Genomic DNA, 17,425 nt, shown 5'->3' with positions numbered 1-17,425 from the left:
TATAAGCAGGAAATACCAGTAATGAAAATATAATCCTGCAATAAAAGAACAAGCAGACGAAATAAGAAAAGCATATTTTCGGTTCTGAGGAAGGAAGGAGAATTATGTAGAATTGAAACACCTTTCTTGCACCTGTTAAATGCAGTAGAAAAATCTTGTAGTGTATGACTTTCTTCCCCTGAAGGGACTAATATATTTTAGTTTTTTTATAACAGTGACTGTTATAATAACCCCTTTGTTCACATCCTCCTAACATTCTGGAAAACAACTCACTTTGGGGACTAAAAATGCCTTAAATCTGGTCCCAGCCCGGAGACACTTCTAAAAAATCAAACAAGATGCTGTTGATTGTTTCTGAATTATGCGTAATTGCTTGTCAAAACATATATTACTTAAATATATATTTCTTTCCTTTTGCCCTCATTTATAATTTATAACAAGGCAATTTTTTAGCATGAAATTTCTTTTCTATGCCTATATAATTTCATGGACAAAAAACCATCTCTTTGTGAGTGATTTGAAAATAATTTTTGTTTATATGTAGCAGAATAGTATATTAAAAATGCCAAAAACTAAAGATGGCTGTGATTGCCCTATGAAGTTAGAAGTTGTAGAAGTCTTCTGTGTCAAAGTCCACTTTTCTAGATATTCACCAGTTCAGAGGGGCCACAGTGAAATCATTTTTTAATTGAAATTAAAGTTTCTTTAAGGAGCTTGGGAACACTGGAAATATTTCCCTTCCTTCAGAACCATAAATTTTAGTGGCTATGAGTACACAATGTACATCTACATAGAAATAACCTTTTTCACTAATTGTGTCAAATTCACAAGGCCCATGCTCAGTGGAGCATCTCCAGGCTGGTGGATGGGTGGCTGAGACTCGTTCCCTGCTTGCTGTGTCTGTAAGGCTGTAGTGTGGGGCAGAGGCAGCCTGGAGAGCCCTGGCACAAGGGGTCTCCCAAAAGAGCCCCAAAATGCTTTTATTTCCAGTGAAATGTGTCCGTGATGCTGGAGCTGGAACCCTGCTCTTACTGTAAATGCCCTGTGATTTTCAGTGACCACAAGTGATGAAGATCTTAGTTTTAAATTTCATCTATAAGTTGAGACAGGTTCACTAAGATCAAAAAGCAAGAGGAGGGAGAGGGCCATGGATGTCTGGGAAAACTAGTCCTTAAAGAAGAAAAGAGCTGAAATTCCCCAAGGACTGTCTGGCTTTGTGTTTTGAAAGCTGTTCACTTAAATTGGTCTCCTGGTGTAGCTGTATCTGCTATAATTGCAGCAGATTGCAGTTGCTGAAGCATCTCCTGTATGTGTACCCTTTCATTATGGCATATAAGCAGAACATTTCCAGTAATTTAGAGGCAGCTAAAATCTCCTGTTCCTTGGAAGCTGCTTTCCCTGTAGTAATTCACACAGCATAAGTGGAGCAGTACAAACCGGAGAGAAGTACAGTAGTTACTATGTTAGAAGTTGATGTCACTAGTTAGAAGCTCCTAGCTGGCATTGAAAAAAACCCTGTTAAAATTCAAAAAAGTAATACACAGGACTGTACTCAAAGTACAATTAGAAGAAAAAAACAAACAAACCACTGGTTTTCTCTCTGTCATTGAACTCTAGTGTCAATTCAACAGCTTGTGTTTAGCCCACTGAAGACTTGTGATACATGATATTTCTCAGTACCCTTTGAAGCTATAACTTGTTTTTTTAATGTTCTTTGCCATGATATTCTTTCATAACAATTTGAAAGATGGTATGATTTATGGCAAAAAGAAAAGGTCTGGAGTGAGCAGCTTGAAGCAACAAGATCATAGTGATCTCTTTATCATTAATTTTTCTGATTTACAATGTTTTCAAGAATCACCCTCTGCTGAAAGTGTCTTTCATTAAAATGAGGTAAATTGCCAGCTTTCACAGTTTTGAAAGAGCACTTGAGAGTGTGAAGTGACTTCAGAAACCTTTAAGCAATTAAAAAAGAAAAAAATGTTTTGATTCTCATGAAACCTTAAAGCAATCCTGTGATTTCTTAGGATATGCTTCATGAGTTTTGTTCTCACACAGCTCGCAGTACAGTGCTCTTTCCCTAACTATGCTGTGGCTTCTTTTATCCTTATTTAAATGAAATATTTCATGCTTCAATAAAGAGCCAGCCTTTTGAGTTACGCAATTATAAGAAAAAATGTTGGATCCCTCTTCCCTCTCCCCAACACTGCAGACAAAATCTTGAAAGTATAAAGCCTAAAAATTAAGGTATGAACACAAAAAATCCCATACCAACACCAAATAATTTGCTGCCTTTTTCTTTTTAAATAATTTCTCAATGTTTGTAACTTAGTCTTGTGAAAACCAGCTTATGGTTTTTTGACACATGAGGTGAGTACTACTGCAAGTTAGCACCCAAAAGAGGAATTACATTGTATTTTTTCTTTTGCAGTGCTTGAAAATGGAGAGCACTGTTTTTCAACAGTGCCACATATTGTTTATACTTTTATATCCCTTTATTTTTTGTGTTACTGTAGAGTCAGAAAGCCTGCAGCAATCAGAAGTCCATTAGTTACTACACAGCACGTACAAGCCTCTTCCCTAAAGACCACATTTACAATAGAATGTCACAGTCAACTTGTTCAAATAGGGGGATTTTTATTTCACCTATTTTTGATAGTGTAGGGATGCCAATTTTGTTTTATGCAAAAATGGCCCAGGAGGCTGAGAGGGGGCATGACTTCAAGCAGGTAAAGAGAGGCAGCACTCGTCCCTCACTGGAAGAGGTTCTCAGAAGTGGCTGAGTTATTATTCCAGGTAGAGCCACCAACAAGCAGGGAAAAGCAGAGGGCTCTGCTGACTGCTGGGACACAGCAAAGCACAGCAGCATGTACAGGTACTCCCTGGTTATGCTTAATAGCATCCTCCAGAGACTAGATACACATACATACAGCATAACCCAGAACAGAGCCAAGGTACAATGGCATCTACCTGCTCGTTGAGGCAGTTCCTTGGGCTTCCTACAGCCAGTGGGCTTCTCTGTTGGTTTGGATAGGGGCACTCATGACAGAACAAACACAGCATGCAGCACTTGTGCCCCAAGCAGAACAGTTGTGCCCTCTCTCTTCCCCTCTCTAAAACTAAATATAACTCAGGAAGTTTAGATAACAGGAAATTAAAAAATACCCCCACTGAAATACTAACCAGAATAAGAACCAGCAGTGTAATAAGGTTATTGATTTCTAGCCTGATCCTAGTCAGGTTTTGCAAGACCTTGCAGCTGCCAGCCATTCACAGACTTCTCAAAGCAGCTCCAAGCCATGCTCAGCTGAGGAGCTAAAAACTAGGGATCTGTTAACACAGGAGCTACTGGTAGGGACTGTCATCTGCTCAGCAAGGAAGATCTTTATTTATAGAAAAGCCTTTGAACCAGACCACTACATTTTAACGTAGTAATAACCAGTTACACTGGACTCAAAGAGCAGTAGGGTGTAACACAGCCATGCATTATATACCCCATTGTAAATGGTCTCAGAGGAAAAGCCTGTAATTTAGGGAGGTTTGAATGGCAAAACCTGGGACATTGCAACAGATACTTTTTCTTAGTTATTTTTATGGAAAGGGGGGAAAAAGAGATACTGGCCCGAAGAAGTCAGGCAGCGTGTGTTTTCATTCAACCTTAGTTAGCTATGAAACCTCCCAGAGCTCAATCCCCCCCTTGCCCAAATATTTATTTTAAGATTAATTGTTCACACAGGAACTAAATAGCAACTTGCTGAATGTGAAGCTTTTACAGAAGATTTCTTTTCCTCCTCAGGACATTTTTCTCATGTGTTGCTGGCTCTTTTGTGTGTTCTGTCACCTTTGGGGAGTAGGATTTATGCCGAACCAAGGAAATGGCTTTTCTGTTTGTTTGTGTGTTTTTAAAGTTTATCCACATATGAACTGGTTTTAGGATCCATTTCACAGCAAAACCTCAGGGCTCTGTTTAGAGGTCCTTGTTGTGTTAGATCATTTCACTGCAAGCACTCAGGAGGCAGCCAGCACACCCCAGAGCACAAGGAAAAAAAAAGCCAGAAAATGCTGTCCCCACTGTGCAGCACAACCTCATGTAGGTTCCCTGGCCAGGTCGAAAACCACAGGCAAGAAAAGAAAAGAAATGTGAGCAGGGAAACAGAAGCTCAGGAAGAGAAATCCTGGCTGCCTGGAAGACAGTGGTCCAGACCAGCTTCCGTAGAGCCATTTTTGACCAGGGCATGTCACCTAACTTGGTTGGAGAGCATGGAGAAAAGCTTGTCCTTCCTCCTTGTACAGCCCATGGGTTTTTTAGACAGTTCTTTCAAAACCCAGCTGCACCTTAAATCCAAGCTCCTTGAGCCATACAGTCAGTTTGGATCAATGTATTCTTTGCCTTTTCTGGCCAGATGTACACACTCCATCTTGTCCTCATTCTTAGTCCTTGTACTTGCACCTTAAGGTTTTCAGGCAGATATCATTTTTCACTCCCTCTCTTCTCTATGCAGAGGATATGTATAACAGGCAATTTTCCTTGTTATATCTGAGGCTGTAAATACATATTCCTCAATAAGTAGTGTCATCAACAGGTGAAGGTACTGTCCAAGGACCCTGCCATGGAGGGCTTTGGTGTATGGCTCTAGAAACATTGAGGAAAATTTTCCCTCACAAATATTAGAGTTCAAAAGTGAGAGAAACAACCAAACAAATATAAGCATTAGAAACTAAGATATGCAAAAGGAAGATTTCAGTAATGCCACAGAATACTTCCAGAATATTATTGCAAATTAGGAAACTAAGTGTAAGCACATGTAATGCAACTCTGCTTCTTTGTCACTAGAAATGAATTATCTTCAAAGGAATTTAAGATCTCATCATCTCCACCTGCCTCCTATTTAATGATACACTAGCAAGGAGAGGACCGAATTTTATCTGTGTGATTAGCTTCAGCTCTCTCATCCTAACTTCCTGATGATACAAAACAATCACAACTATGAACTGCAACTCTTGTGTGAGAAGAACACAATTTTTTTGTCTGTTTTTAATGGATTATGTTTATAGACTGAATTAATTAGAAAAATAAAAGGAAGTATTGACTTGACCACTACTTTTATTTACCCTTGTATTTTTTACAAGAATTCTTCAAAGCCCTTGTTCTCTTGCTTCCAACAAACACTTAATTTCCTGTCAAACATTCAAAATCAGCATTAAAATATTAGGTTTTATCATTTGACCCTCAAAATACTGAAAAAATCCCACTCACTTAAAATATTACAGAACAAGCTGTTGCCATGTCTTATAGTTCAATTCAACCTTTGTAGCATCAAATCAAGTGGACTACTTGAAAATTACAATCTTCCTATTTTGTTTTCTTTCCTTTTTCTTTTGGGAGACATGCAAAATGATAGAAGCACACTGAGTATCAGCAGAACCATAAGCTGAGGAACCCTGTAGTTACCTACCCATGACACCATCTGAAAGGGAAGGTGTCTTTTGTAATCAGGTGTTTTAAAGTAGGATGAATACAAGGCATATGCTATGGTGACTCTGACTCTCATTAACTATAAATCACAGCTTCATTACTCTGTAAAGCAACTCACCTGAAAGTGAATGGTAGCATGAAATGAGAACTGGGTTCTCAGTTATTGAAATTGAAGCCCAAACCAACCAACCAACCAGAATCCAGACAGCATCCAATACACAGGGCATTGTTTCAGATAATACCCAGAAAGTGATAATTAGCTGCTCTTCCTAGAATGCCTTGAACCCCTGCTGTGTAGCCTATTGGTGTTAGCGTTTCTTTTGTGGTAAAAAGATTATCTGGATCTAGTAATTGAGTTAAAAAAAACAAACCACTGATTCGATTTCACATTCACTAACACTGATTAAATGAAAAACATGACAAAGTACATGACAAAGCCACAACAGTGCAGCTTTAGGTTGAAAAAAGATAAGCAAACTCTTAAGTGGCAGTCAGCATCTCTGTGGGTTCTAAAGTCAGGGTGTGGGTTCTGATGTGAAACACATCCTCATTACTGAGGTCCAGAGTACGGGGTCTGCTACATTGTATGGTTTGATTTGGTTTGATGAATGTGCTTAAATATTTTTTTAGGATCTAAATTTGTAATATTACTGCCATGCAGTAATGTCTGGAGCTTTTCTAACACTCACGTGGAAAGCACAGTCAAGTTTGTGCTCAGCATGGGTTAAAGACCTTTGCAAATGGAGACTCTGGTGTAGTTTCTCATGCAGATGCCTCTAATCTCAGCAATTTAACTAATCTCAGTCCAATTTAACAATGCACCAAATACACTATTCATGCTGTTCTAATACAAATAATTCAATTTGCACTAACGGTCACTCCACAACAATTGTTTTCCACCTGATCTCATATTAATATTGATATTATATAAATACACTAAGTGATCAGAAAGAAATTGCTAACAGACAGTGCCCTGCAGATGACAATAACAGTTATTAACAAGAAAACTTCAAAATACATTTATTTGCTCCCACAGCCTTCTCATATTAAAAAAAAATAAACAAACAGAGAAAAATTGTGCATGCAAAGTGACTTGCATTTGGCATAGCTAGAGATTGAGATCTGCTGTGTGAAATATGGGCTGTATTTAAAATAGGTCATTAGTGTAGCTGTTGAAAGTGTTTAAATCTAATTGCTACTAAGCTATGTTTTCAGAAAGTAGTATTTTGTGGGTATCATTCTGGTCATAGAGCTGTAACACGGAGATAAATATTATTTTAAATATTTATTTTACACTCCAGAGGTGCGACAAATATATCTAAATCAGACACAGTTCCTGGCCAAGACGATGACTGGAACTGATCCAAATATGAAAACAAGTGCAGCTAAAGCTGTGCAGCTATTTTCTCGATTTGTGAGTGAACAAGTCAGCCTTTGCCTTTTATATGTTCCTAACATTCAAGGGTCTTGCCGTACTTCCTTTACTTGCCTAGCCTCCCTTTTTGCAGACAAAGCATGCAGGGAGCATAAATTGTCAATAGAAACAGTAGCTCCAGCCCTGGTACAAGGGAAAGATTGGCTCATGCACAGGAGGACACTTGGAATGGCATGATAAAGTTAATCATGTCTAACCAGCTGCCCCACTGCAGCACAAAAATCAGGTAAAAATCTGGTAAAACCAGGTGCTTCTGAAAATGAGACCATTCAGGGCAGTGAAACTTGTGCCTGTGCCTGCATCCGGAATCGAAACCAGTAACGTCTTGTTTCTCTGCATTATCTGTGCAGGGGAGACCTGCATGACTAGGTTGGATTTAGACAGTTAATTTTTAACTTCTGAAGATAGGTGTGATGAAGCCAGTCTGAAGTCAGCACAGGGAAAAAAAAAAAAAAATAAAAATGCAAACTGCATCACCCAGTTTTGGGCTGGAGTAAGGTAAGGGCGTAGCTGCAATAACACTCACTGGGAGCAGCCAACCGAGCCACTGGTTTCAACATGTGACCTCTGCATCAAAGTCCTTCTTTTGCATTAACATACATAGTGTTACATAAGTTTTGGGCCTGCTCAGGAGAGAAAAATACAGACTTCTACAGGTCTCAGACTGTACTGCCACAGTGCTCTAGGTAGTACAGTTCTAACCATCTGAATAATGCTTCCACTGCTGCTTATGGTTCAAAGTCTTTCTTTATTGGCACTCCCTGTTCCACTAATACAGAGAAGCATAAAATACCACATAATGCAGGGCAAAATGTTCTTTAAATGACTGCATTTAACTGTGAAGTAAAATTAAAAGACCTAAATGCTAGAGGTTGGGGGAGGCTGTTTTTTGTTGTGGGTTGGTTTTAAAACTCTCTTAAAAAACATTTCCAAGTAACATTGGAAAATTTTAAACTGATCTGTCCTGTAAGCTAAGAAAATTCCAGACAATTCATTGAGGGGAGACTGTAAAGACATTGTTAATTCTCCAGTGAGCCTTGTTATTCTGTAATAAGTTGATTAGTCATCTGGCAGCCCCTGGATTTGATCTAATCATCCACAGAACACAACTGGCAGAAGAGCAAAAACACATCCCCTGTGCATGGCAGTCTCTCAAGTCTGAAACTTGGTTCCAAAAATAACAAGAAAAGAAAAGAAAATTAGACATACTTAGTACCAACACCAAGATGAAACAGGGCAGGGGGAAGAGGAAAGATGACTGAAGTTCAATTGCACATGATTTTTGTACATCTTTTCACTGGTACTGAGTTTAGTCAATGTTAAGCCTTTGTGGGTCCTCATGGGAAGGTGGATGCCACGAAGGAGCAGCTGCCTGAGTGTTTATTATGAGGACAGCTCTCAGATGAGGCAATTCTGACAAGAAAATTCAAGTTAAGCCCTCAAAGAGGGTGTCAGGGAAGAACAGTGCAGTGCAGTAGCTATATATGGAGTGTCAGGCATGGGAACAGGGCATTCCACTCTGCTGCATATGCTTCACTGCTCCCCTGACAGCTAAAAATAGGATGTCATGCATGGGCATCAGTAGAAGCAAGGTTATTAAGAGAGAGGAAAAATATTCTTCTTTTTCCTAGTTATCTTTCTTAATTTGAATGCATTAAAAGCTAGCTCAGATCTCTGTTCAAAAACCATTTTAAAAATACAGATTTTCCTCCTATTATATTTCATGAAATTCATCCATTTATTTTGTGTAAGTCCATGTGACGCTATTTGTTATATTGTATCCTAGTTGATTCCAATAATTCAATTTTTCACAGCTTAAAAAATAGTCTAAAATGCCAAATTGCATTAACAGCAATATTTCAACTCCTGCAATCAAATCTTAAGCCTAAGCTCCAAATTCAAAATATATTGTTATCCAGAGAAGCATTTCTTGGGAAAGAGTAGATTTGGTTTGGATCTGATTTAGTGGGAACTGCTTACAAGCAAAACAAACAACTTCAAAATTTATTTTTAAAAATATCTGCTATGTATGAACTAAATACATCCAGGAAATTATATGATAATATTTCCCCAAAATAAGCATGAAATATTTTCACCAAAATGAACATAATAATTTAACATAATTTGATCAAATAAATCTGCTGTTTCTGAATCAACTCTAGGGCAAGATATGAGATATTATTTTAGGCTTTGAAATATATACTATGCATGAACATATCCACAATAAATATTGTGTATGTATGTAATACCTGTTATTAAATCAAATAGAAAAATTCTGTTTTGAGAAAAATCTTTAGGCAGAGGTATGTCATTTCTCTAGTAAGAAGAAACTTCTGCTTGCAAGATATGTTATTAATTTTGCCTTTATAGGCATCTAATTTTGTACTTTTACCTTCTTGGCTACCCTATATTACCACCAACATTGGTGCATAAGGCCCAACTTAACTTCTCTCTAGGATCCTTGGAAGACTAATGCAATTTGTTCTTATGCTGATCCAGGCTGATAAAAAGCTGGTAATTCACTAAGTGAATCTCACAACTGGCCAGGCTGAAGCTTGGTATGAGCAAGCACCAGAGTTTTGAAAATTCAGGGATGAGATCCCAACAGGAAAAAAACTGGTTCATCTCTTTGGGTCTCCAGAGGAGAAAAGCAAATGTGTAATCAACATCACCTTTGGACAAACCCAGCCAAACTCAGCATGCTCCACTTTGTACTGGCAGTGATTTAGAACAAGCCCTGTTGTGAGCCTGCAAGTTCTAGACATTTACATAACTTTACATGTGAACATCATGCCAGCAAGTGACCCAATGATGTCATCAGGGCTATGTGCTGTAGGAAAGTTACAGCTTCTGCAAGTGTTTGTTACCTTTAGCTGAAATCCACTCAGGAATGGGATGGCAATTTTGCTACACAGTCCCTGATCACTTGCTGAGGCTAATGAAGCTTCTTCCGTATTCCATTTCCACACAGAAATGCTATTCCATAGCAGTAATATTATGCATAATGGCACAAGGCAGAAAGTCTGAAGGACAGTCTAGCAAAAATCACACTCAAATTACTTAGGATTCCCTCTCACCTTAATTATTAAGAATTGAAGTGTGGAAATGTGATTGAGGTGAACAAAAAGGCAAGATAATGGTGGTATAAAAACACCGTTAAAAATCAGATGCAATCATCTAAATGTAATAGCCATGACCCTGACTTTTCTCTGTAACTGTGCTCTCACAGCTTTCATGGGGAATTTTCTGTTACCATTTTAAAAAATTCTATTAAAAAGCCATGTCATGGGGAAAAATACTGATAATTATGTGTTGTCTCAGTGAGCACCCAAAACATGCATCAGAATGCTGAAAAAACAATGTTTTCCTGTAAGCAGTTAGTTGCTAGCTAATCAGTCTGGTTTTATAAGTGAATAGTTCACAAGATCCTCTCTCATGGCAGCTACAGTATATTGTTGAATTATTTAGTGTCAGACATAGAGGAATAAATTTTCATAATTTTTTATTTAAACTTGGATTGCAGGAAAATAAAGGATACAACGCTTCCCCTGAGATTAGACCAGTCATGGATATTTCTAAAGCAAAAGTTACTTCATATTTGTTTTGTACAAAAATGTGATCCTTTTTATTCTAGAAATGGAGAGTTTCTGTTAGCCAATCCATTTTATTGCTCATACTTATTGTATGTGATATTTGCCCTCATGACATTTCACACATCAGATAAAATTTTGCTTTTCTCATTTCTCATGTTGTTCCTGCCATCATAAAGTATAACACCATCATTCAAGGCACAAGGAGGAGTTGCTTATTATCCCTTAACTGACTCACACCCTCAACTTCTGGGTTTCAGGCACTTAAGCTCTCTCAGATAAATACCATACATTATTTTAAATTCATTTCTTTCATTCTCATATAGACCTTCACATACGTGGAAACCCAGAAAAATACTTCAGCTTGTTTCACTAGGCTTTCAGTCAAACCCAAATCACTTTCAATATCAAACCAGAATTACACCAGGAGATTCTCAGTTAAATAAGCCAGCTCCAAAGCCAGTGTGCTCCTACATTAATATGCCAAATTAATCACAGGTATTCATCATGCTGCAATTCTGGCAGATGCAGACAGCAATTACTGTACGAGAGCTGAAGTGTCAGAGCAGACACACACCTGACCCAGGATCCTAGAAAACCTCAGCAGCAGCCCAGGAAGGAAAACAGCACAGGTTACAAGGAGAGTGTAGCTGCACTGAGCCAGCTGAGGAAGCAGCCTTGCTCAGTTGGCTGTGCTGGTTCAATGCCTGGATAAAGCACAAATGCCCTGGTGTGACCTCCCTTTCTGCAAGTTCACTGTGCTCCTTATATGATCACCATACTTATGGAACGTATTCTGCAGCTGGGGGATGAGAGAGGAAGCCAGTAGATTTTTTTTTTCCTGGCTTTCTTTAGCTCTTCAGAATTCTGTTATTGAGAGATGAGGTCAAATCTATGGATGACACTACCCCTCTTCATCCCTCAGATCTGCTTTTAGGGGGCAGGAAGTGTACAGGTCTGTGGGGCCCAGTAAAACCTCTCCCAACACAGTTATCATTAGCAGGCTTCAGAATATTAGAGACTTGCAAATATCTTCTTTACCTCTCTGGTGCTTCAGTTTCCCAGTCTAAGTCCTATCTAAGTTTATAGCAGGGCTTATAAAGGGCTTTCACATCCAGAAATCTCAGTGCTAAAAAATAGAAAATTAATAAACCTTCAGAATTATACTCAAGCACATCCCTGGAAATGTTCAAAGCAAGACTGGATTGAGTTCTGAGCAATCTGGTCTAATGAAAAGTGTCCCTGCTCGTGACAAGGTGTTGGAATTAAAAGATTTTTAATGTCCCTTCCAACACAATCTTTTCTATATCACAAAAATGAGAAAGTGCATAAGGAAGCAAGAATCAGCTCAGACAGCGGCAGTACAAAGTTATTTAAAGCATCAGTACTAAGTTATGCTAAATTCTTGGTAATTAAAAATATTCATGAAAAACTTGAATGATATCTACAACTTGCATGAAGCTGAAACAAGGTTACATTTTCCACAAGAATACTGGCTATAATCCTTCTTCCAGCTTTCTCTATAAAGAGGAGTGATTTTGCAGGTCTCTTGAGGAAAGGAGACCAAACAACTCCTTTGTTTCATTGCCATGGAAATACAAACAGAACACCTCCTGCTTCCACGGGCTCCAGTCATTCACAGCTCAAAAGCACCACAGAGCACGAGATGTAGCAGACCCAGGTAGCAGCAGAATTCAGTTGCTCCTCCCTTTCTGAAACTTTTCCTGAAGTGTGGATCATTTATGTGAGATTCAGCATATTCTCACTGCATTGCTGTCTTTATTTTGAATTTGTTTGTGACTCTACCCTTCTCTCTTTCAGCTGGGAATAGAAGCAGGAATACTGAAATGCCATATAAAAGTCTATGTGTTGTTTCCCCTTTTTTTTTTATGAGAAATAGAAAACTCCAGAAACTTCTTGTGTGAGCCTGTTTTTATAAGGTTCTTAGCCTGTTTTTTGGATAACAAAGTAAGCCTTTCCTTCATTAAGCCACCAAGTCTTTTGAAGGGTGGTCAGTGATCCAGAACACTCAATCTTCAGGTTTTCTTCACCCTGTTTTTATTCCTGAAGTTTGTGGAATCATTCCAACCTGTTTCAGCAGGCACCCTTATGCCTCCTTCATATCTATATTACATGAAGAGGAACTGAACTAAATATTCCATGGAAAAGTTATTAGTGAGATCAAAGAGGCAAGCAGGTAAAAATCATTACCCTACAAATTAATTGGAATGGGATGTGTAAGAAGTTGTTAAAGTAAATGAAAAATGAGGAAAACAGTGCTTTGTTAAATGCCTTAAGTGAAACTACCTGCTGCTGCTTTTTAGAGACAAAAGTTCTAAACTGCCTATAAATTCTCTTTATCTATATTTTTATTTTTGCAGAAGGAGGAGGAGCTGTAGTGTCACCCTGCAAGTAGGCAATTTGCATCCTTTTTTTATATATTTTTTCCTATATACCAAACTACTGATCTTGTTCAATGTTCACATGTGTCCAGTGCTTCAGACTAGTTGGACTGTCCCCCAAAACAGGATTACAAGTGTTCACTGTGGAAATATTAAATATTTTACATACAATATTTCCCCCTACAGAGCTACAATCAGCAGCCTGTAGCCTTCTAAGAGGCTCTCCTGGGCTTGGCAACACCTTTTTTAAACAGGCAGTTTATCTTCTGATAAGAAACAGAAGGACTTCATTTGCAGTTGTTTAATGCTATTAGAGCCTATGCACGCAGTTTCCATAACAAGATAGGAAAAACAAGCCATGTCTTCTGCGTGGGATTTTTCTGATCTCCAGGATATAGGAACACACCTATGGTATCTTGGTGCATGAGTCATTGGGCTGCTGATGTCATGCAGTATGTACTGTTAGCTCGAGTAAGCGATAGAGCGAGTTCACTACAGGACAATAGCTTCTGGTGCTCTGACATATCACCTGCCTGTTGCAAAGTCGTAGCCAGGCAGAAAGTTATTTTAATATATAAAAAATGACATTTAGAGACAGAAAAGCAATATTCAATTTTTCCATTTGTAATGCCATGCTGTTGAACCTGTGACTATAGTGCTGAGCACAGAAAATCAAAAGCTGCACTGGCCTTTGTCCACCCCTCTACCTCACTGCTGCTGGGCTCCCTGGGCACCCTGCAAGTCTGCAAAGCTGTGGCAACCAAGGCATGCCACAGGCAAGGAGAGCTTGCAGAAAGGGTTGCCAATTTCACTTTTCTTCAAGGTCTTGGAAAGTGTTCTTAAATATTGCCTAGCAAACAAAGCAAAAGCCACACTCCTGAAGGGTTCGCAACATTTAAATAAGAGTCTCGTATTTACTATCTGAGCATGCAGCTGCGTGGGTGTTGTCAGAATGTACACTTACACATCCTGACACACACAGGGTGAGGAGAGAAAGCAGTTCATTTCAAGAGAAAAGGCATCAAGACATTGCTGAGCCCTTGGACTAGTGAAAATGAGGCTGTGCAGGGCTCCCCATCATGACTGGGAACACATGCAGGGTTCCACTGGCTTGCAAGGACAACTGTGACTGCAGCAAAGGAAGCAAAAATAAATACAGCTTGCTACTGCTGTGAAGAGGAATTATTTGCCTACAAACCTATTGGACATCTTAGAATATTCATCAACCAGCTATTCTCTATGCATACACCATGTCTTTTTTGACCAAGTCTAGTAATATATAGGGGCAGTTCAGCATCAAAGTCGGATTTTTCCCCCTTACTTCCAATACTGTCTCTTAAACTCTCGATCACAAGATCCAGGCCCTGCTCCCTGGGATTTTCAAAGTTATTTTTTTCCTTAACCATTTTTCTCTTATCCTTCCTAGCCACTTCAGCTACTCCCTTCTGGCTTATGAGTCCATTCCTGTATCTTCTAGGATCCCACTTTTTTTCTGAAAATAATCCTTTTCCCCCGCCCTTTGTGCTTTCACCTTCCAAGGAATTGCCACCACAGCAAGCAACCAAATTCTCATTTTCTTAATTCACTCTTTCCTTAGAAATCAGGACTAGTGGAATATAGTTAGAAAGAAGCCATACAGCCAGCCACATCCTAACCTTCATTCTAAGTAAAATGTATGCACCTTATGTCATAAGAATCATCATCCTTTTCTGGATAATTTGCAAAGAAGGGGGAAATAGATAAGACTAACAAATATTCACAATAAACAGTTTATCCTTGACTATTAGATGCATGGGTGGTTTGATGGAGGAGCAGAATATGTTTGTTAGAGGATCTCTAGATAATTCCTTGAATATTTATGGCTTCATGTTCACAGACTGCATAGGCCCTTCTGCATAGGCCCTTTTTACTAATAGCAGGCATGAAGATTTTAGGAAAAATTTCTTCACCAAAAGGCTGAAGCATTGGAACAGTATGCCCACAAAAGTGGTGGAGACCATCCTTGGATGTATTTAAAAGATGTGCAGATATGATATTCAGGTTTTGGCAGTGCTGGGCTAAATGTTGGATCTTAAATATCTTTTCCATGCTAAACGATTCTAAGATAAATTACACAAACTGGGGATACATTGTCAGGAGAGGATCTGAACAGATTCCTTACAGAAGCAATTAGATCTCTTGTTTTGAAAGGGAAAATAATTTAAGCAGAAAGAAACAAAGAACAAATTATACCCTGAAATGAATGGTGAGAAAGAATGCATTGCTTGATCTAAGGCCAGATTTGTGTTGTTGATTTAAGGTAGTTGTAGAAAACAACATTAAAAAAACCCACACCAACAAAACAAACAAAGAACCACAAAACAAAACAAATGAAAAACCCAAGGTCCTATCAAATAAAATTCCAGAATGCAACAAAAGAGTCATTTCCACTACTGAATGTCTAATAATATTCATTAGGCTCTCATCTGAAATACCTTGATTATGAAAAGAAGAATACCAGCTGGGGTAGTGCAGAGAAGGCTGCTGAGTTGTCTGAAAAGTGAAGAGTCAATCCAAAGAGGGAAGGCCATAGAAATTATTGTACCTGTTTGCAGGAGGTTGACTAGCAAGATAGGGACTGCTGTCTGACAGTGCCAGAAGGCAAACAGGGGAGTCACAGAAGTAATCTCAACTCATCAAAACTAGCCATGAAGGAAGCATTGTAAGGAATCAGATAAAAGTTTTTACCTAAAGGGTGATACTCTATAGAAATAATAATAGCAGAAAAACAATTTGGTTTCAGTCTTGAGCCATTAATCAGTGAGGTAAAAACGTGTTTATTGTGATAGCAGAAAACAGACCTTGAAAATTCAGAAGTTCTCCCATAGTTGTCTTATTTAATATCTGTTGACCTATATTTGCAAACCTGAAAAGAATGTCAGCGGGATACAGAGAAAATAAAGGAATCACTCTAATGCAGTTCCTGTGACTTAGACAAGTGTTTAAATACAGCCAGTTGGACCCATACTGGAAGCCAGGGTTGCTCTCAGAGTTGTGTGATTCTGAAATAGCTCTTTGTTGTTCATGGATGCCTGGTGGTTCTGCTAAGCAGGGTAACCCAGAGATGTGTCTGGTGGTCACACATAGACACCATTCTTCCACCTTCAGCCCCTTCCACCAGCCACATGACCTTAGGCTGCTTCCCAGCAGGAGCAGACCCCCTCCTGCAACCACTGGGTACCTGACTCTTTAAACTGAGGATGAATACAGGGATTTGTTAATATTGATTTATGATTGAGAAGAAAGTGTTCGTAATCAAGTTGGCAAAGATACCCATGTTCATTTTGTTAGCAGAGATGGCAGAACTCTGCAAGGCTGCATGATTTTAAGTGCTTAAAGCAATTTAGGACCACTGAATTTCAAATATTGTAAGTAAAAACCAGAATTTTACCCACACACCATCTATTAACTCTTTCATAATCAATTTTCTTTGACTAATGCTAAATTAATTATTAATACACATTCCAGAGTTATAATTCTGAAACATAACCAGATAAATAGTCATCAGAACACATTCAAGGATCTTACTAAATCAGCTGGAGGACTCAGAAAACATATGGGAACTGCTAGTAACAACTTTCCAACAATTATTCAATAAGCTGTTTTTACACTCCTGCCAAGATCCTGATTAGTTCAAATACAAAGCCCAGGTTACATAGTAATTTATAAACCATGCTACTAGTGAATGAAAAACTATAGTGGAGTGAAATCCAGAAAAAAAATAACAGTGAAATATCTAACAGTGAAATATTTAGCATTAATGGGTCTTACAGTATGGATTCTGCAGTTAGAGAAGACTTGGAGAAAGATGACAGAAAATAGTCACTGGAATATCAAAACTGTTAAAGCTGGAAGACCTACAAAGCATGGGACCATATGTTGCAAAGCTTCAGAGAAGTTATGTTCCTATTCCTTGCCAGAAGAATAAGAGCAACAAGAGATTTACCTGTATCAGGAAGTAGCAGATATAAATCTTGTTATGCAATTTGATCTTGGAATTTATTGCTCCAGGATGTCAGTGATGACAAATATCTAGGTAAACTGAAATAGTAAATATATTTTCAGAAAGGGGAAAAATATCCGGTGTTGTAGCAATCAATGTTAGTATTACAAAAGTATACAAAGGGGTATGAAGTAATTCTTCATAGTTTATTCCCATCACCCACATTTCCTAGGGAAGAAAGGAACTCCCATCAATCAAATGAGGTTATTGCATCTTTTAATTATTAATACTTTCTTTTCATTATCTGACTCTACCCATCTTCAGAAAAGGCACAGAAAGCAATTCTCTTACATTGGCAATTTCAACATTAAAACTTTCACAGAGAGTAGGAGGAGGTGACACGGAAATATATTAGAGGAAGAGAAGATGAGTAGTATTTTTAAAGCTTACTAATTCTTCTTGCTCCACTGAAGGCAAGAAAATTCTTACTATGCACTCTACTGAGAAATATTCTCAAGCCTTTTCTGTGTTCCAGCATTA

Source organism: Pseudopodoces humilis, chromosome 3, assembly GCF_049639895.1.
Source record: "Pseudopodoces humilis isolate 2021_Gansu_Grassland_sample_001 chromosome 3, ASM4963989v1, whole genome shotgun sequence".
Lineage (NCBI taxonomy): Eukaryota > Metazoa > Chordata > Aves > Passeriformes > Paridae > Pseudopodoces > Pseudopodoces humilis.
This window is presented reverse-complemented; position numbering follows the sequence as displayed.